The following is a 4,691-nucleotide window of genomic DNA, read 5'->3' as shown; positions in this document are numbered from 1 at the left end:
ATTAAGTTGGCTGAAAGAGTTGTTGGCTTTACAAAACATTCAGGACCATATTGTGATCATATTGAGGCTTTCTTACATTTTTTAAAGATTTACATTAGAGCTCTGCAGGGATACAGGCCACTTATCAGATAACTCCCAGAAAAATAACTTGTTCAGTGTGACAGGATTTCTCTGAGGCTGCCAGATATATTCCATGAGCACATGTAACCTGACTTTTAAAAATGCAGTTTCTTAAAACATCATTAGCAGCTGATAACTACATAAAATGTCATTGCATTATGGAAAATACAGCCATACATTTATTGGAATCAATTATTTGTACACAAATCTGTGTTTGGAACACAAAGAATCGAGTTTCATTTATTGCATTATTTAATACCTTTATTTCATACATCAAGTTCTATGGAAAGAATACAAAGTGAAACTACTTCTGGCAAGTCAGTCTAAAAGAATAAACTCTATCTAGTGTGTACTTTATTCTAATTCAGCTGTTAACATTCCTGCCCTGAAGCCTCAAGTGGGAATTTTAACATCATAATGAAACTTTATGGGAAGAGACTCCTTGACACTGAAGTTTATTGTGTGTTTCCAGAATGTGAATGGTTCAGGTATAGATTCAATGCCTCCACAGTTGTGAATTATTAAATATTTGCTGCAGGTTACTGTAACTGGAACAGTTTGCATCTTTGATTGCAGATTCTTCTGCAGGTTGAAAGGAATAAACATAGCATATGGTAAGTGCACATAGGAAGTTTGCATGTTTACTTAAAAAGTCCGACCTTTCATAAATACCTAACACCAACATCAGAATTTTCTTGAAACAGATCATTTTTTGCTTTCCATTTAGACACTAGAGTGATATTTCAGCACCAGAAAGACTCTACTGGGAGTAGATAAGTCTGTTGGCTGTTGAACAATCAAAACTCCTCATTTCTCTTTCTAAATAGACCCTTGTGTGTACACTAACCTGGTTAATTTACATTGGAAAGAAATTTATAAATGTATTTTCCTTTCAGTTACCGTAATTTGAAAGACCCAGAAACTGAAATATTCCATCTTTTTCTTCAACACTTGTTGGAAAATCAATTAACAGCATTAATTCACAAGTGGTTTATTGAACTCAGATTGTTTTGAAACATTTCCACTTCAATGGCCATTTTGCTAACACCAAGAGAGGGTTAAGTGGCTTCTCCTTCCCTATAAAACACAGTCAACCCACAGCTTCCATGCTTTCCCTTGGAAGAGGGATTCATCTGGTAGACTGTAATCCCTGCTTTGTTGAAGTCCCAGACCTTTGGCTGGGCTAAACTCTTAGAATTACAGTGAGGATTCCAATGGCCCCAAACCTCAGTTTTCTGGAACAGAGTCTGCATTTAATCAGTCTTTCATGATTTTTCATGGTTTTGTTGTCTTCAAGGATGGTCTTCCTTGAAGAAAGGTACAACTGTTCAGTGAAATACTTACTCAGTTTTGGCAAATTGCACCAGGGTTAGTTTTAATGAAACTTCAAGACCTTGTTCCCTGTCTATCAGGTTTAGTGAATAAGGAGAAAAAAAAAAAAGGAAAAAAACCCAGAAATGAACATTGCAGAATTTCTGATCCATGTGTTACTTTAGAAGTATGTGATTTTGACCTCATTGGACTAAATCTGTTCTTGTAATAAAATATAACTTCTCAGAAACTGGACTGTCTGCCTTTTCTCAACAGAAATTCCTTTGCTCTCGTCTTCAAAAATCATGTTGATTTGCAATGGGAAAGTTGCCATAGCCAGTTTACAAACTCATTGCTGGGGCAAAAAAAGATTATTTTTTCCACAGACATGAAAGAAATGCCCCATACTTTTAAGTGATTCTGATTGTGTGTAGATCCAATGGCTCAATGACTTGAGTACATAGGATAAGTTATTGCATATTCACGTGTGTCTACTTATTTGAGCTCATCCTGCTTCAGACATGAGGCAATGCAAATCAACTAATTTATGACCTCACAACTGGTGATGGCCTAATAATATCTATTATTGTCTAGAAAACAGTTTGAGTTAGGTGACAGGCAGTAATGAGTTAAACTACGATGATTCAATCTTGTATCCTATGTACTGATGCTATTATTTTGAATATTGAATAAGCAACATATATATATATTTCTATTTTTGTCTTTCTCCTTGTTTCTTTCTCATGCAGTTGAAAAAATCTAATTTTTTCCTTACCCTGTGTCACACATCTGAAAATATGTAGTGTTCCAGAGGCAATGGTTTAATTCCTACCGGATCTAATCTCTGTACATCCAGAGGCCTTGCTCAAAACAAGGCATGGTGTATTGCCTCCTTAATGGAGGTAAACTATACCTCAGAAGGATGGTTGTTCTATTTTTGCTAAGGTTTCTTTACCCCTCCCCAGATTTTCTAAGGCTTTTGGGCACATAAATTAAAGTTTGCTGTCAGACACATCTTCTAAACGAAACACTACCTTATTTTCTTATCACATTTGGAAATCAGTCATTTTTCCACACCTTTCTTTTCTACTCTACAGAAATGAACTAATTGCTTAAAAATACATGTTTTTGTGAAGTGAGATAAGATACACTCTTGACACTCCCTCCAAGCTATTTGGGTTATCTTTATATCAAACGTATCAAAACTTTTGGTTTGAATCCAAGAACTGTCAATTATGGGCAACTCTGAAAGATACAGAAAGAATCACTTGGCCTTTTGCTTGTGATTTTATCTTCTTTCATCCTATTGAGTTCTCCACTGTAACAATTAGTTGCTTTTCCCTCTCTGACCAACACACCCTCTCTTCAGCTTAACTGCTCTAAATACAACTTTTTTTTTCCTTCTAGTACTTTAAGGAATTCCATCCTCCTCAAGCCTTACTATAGCTTTCTTTTTTCATGACTACATCAGGCAGAATTCTTGCCATCACTTAACATTTCCTGTACTACTGACAAATTCTGAAATTGGTCCTCATTAGCTCTCATGCCAGGCTTCACTTCCTGGTCATGAATTTTTCAATCAGCACACACAAACCTGTGCCCCTGCATGTGCAACTGGAATCCCTAGTGAGAGAAAATAAAATTATCATAACCCTAAATTGATTCTTTAAAATTCTTTTTGTTAAATAATGCAGGTCTTCAATAGCTGGACAGATTTGGATTGGAGGCTTCAGGAATGTTTGTTCAATCACTTCTGTGCTATCTGCAAGTTCCTAATCACAACTGACAATGAAAGTATAAACACTTGTGCTCGGATTTCTGCAGCAGACATCAAAAGCTGAGTTTGTAAATGTCAGTAGACAGAAATAAGGACTTCCAGGGTATGATACACTTGACCTATTTTCAACATCTATTTTAAGATGTGACGAAATGTACCTCTGCTAAGTAACTCTATAGAGAGAGTCTCAGGTGACCAACCATAGATTTTGATGTCTAGATTTTATCAGTTATATCAAATACATACTTCCACTCTGCATGAATAATTTGAATCCTTAAAGCATATAATGTTTAACACAAAATAAGCTATGATTTTAGGCCTTACCCATAAGACATCAAAGCATTAGAAGTTACCAAGAACACACAGGCACTGATAATACTAATAAATGTAACTGGTGGCATCAGTCCAGTGTAAGATCCATAGCCTAAAGATCATAATCATAGAATTATAGAATCATAGAATCAGACAGGTTAGAAGGGACCTGTGAGCTCATCAAGTCCAACCCTTGACCCAACACTGCCATGGTTACTAGACCACGGCACTAAGTGCCACATCCAGTCTCAGCTTAAAAACCTCCAGGGATGGAGAACCCACCATTTTCCTGGGCAGCCCATTCCAATGCCTGATTACCCTCTCTGTAAAGAATTTCTTCCTAATATCTAACCTAAACCTCCCCTGGCACAGCTTAAGACCATGCCTTCTTGTCTTACTGGTAGCTGCCTGGGAGAAGAGACCAACTCCCACCTGGCTACAACCTCCTTTCAGGGAGTTGTAGAGAGTGATGAGGTCTCCCCTGAATCTCCCCCAGGCTACAATTTCAGCTCCCTCAGTCTCTCCTCATAGGACTTGTGCTCAAGTCCCTTCACCAACCTTATTGCTCTCCTCTGGACCTGCTCCATCACCTCGATGTCCTTCCTGAACTGAGAGGCCCAGAACTGGACACAGCACTCCAGGTGTGGCCTCACCAGTGCTGAGTACAGGGGAAAAATCACTTCCCTGGTCCTGCTGCCACACTGTTCCTGATCCAGGCCAGGATGCCATTGGCCTTCTTGGCCATGTGGGCACACTGCTGGCTCATGTTCAGCTTCCTGTCAATCCAAACTCCCAGGTCCCTTTCTGCCTGGCTGCTCTCCAACCACTCTGCCCCCAGCCTGTAGGGCTGCAGGGGGTTGTTGTGGCCAAAGTGCAGGACCCGGCACTTGGCCTTGTTGAACCTCATCCCCTTGGAATCAGCCCAACTCTCCAACCTGTCCAGATCCCTCTGCAGATCCCTCCTGCCTTCCAGCTGATCGACACTCCCCCCCAGTTTAGTGTCATCTGCAAATTCGCTGATGGTGGACTCAATCCCCTCATCCAGATCATCAATAAAGATATTAAACAGAACTGGGCCCAACACTGATCCCTGGGGGACATCGTTAGTGACTGGCTGCCAACTGGATGCAGCACCGTTCACCACCACTCTCTGGGCCCGGCCCTCCAGCCA

The 4,691-nt window shown here is 39.6% G+C and overlaps 1 long non-coding RNA gene across 1 annotated transcript; it reads right to left on the bottom strand.

The window, feature by feature from the left end:
- Positions 1-1,131: 1,131 nt before the first annotated feature.
- Positions 1,132-3,639, bottom strand: LOC127474490 (uncharacterized). Its single transcript, XR_007905875.1, has 3 exons — positions 3,533-3,639; positions 1,465-1,521; positions 1,132-1,367 (listed from the first exon to the last, which is right to left on the bottom strand). It is a non-coding gene; the product is annotated as an uncharacterized LOC127474490 (long non-coding RNA).
- Between the last annotated feature and the right edge of the window lie 1,052 nt (positions 3,640-4,691).

Source organism: Manacus candei, unplaced genomic scaffold, assembly GCF_025592945.1.
Source record: "Manacus candei isolate 608988 ecotype Guabito, Panama unplaced genomic scaffold, ASM2559294v1 h1tg000042l, whole genome shotgun sequence".
Lineage (NCBI taxonomy): Eukaryota > Metazoa > Chordata > Aves > Passeriformes > Pipridae > Manacus > Manacus candei.
Note: the sequence above shows the minus strand (reverse complement) of the source record. Positions and strands in the feature narration are given on the sequence as shown.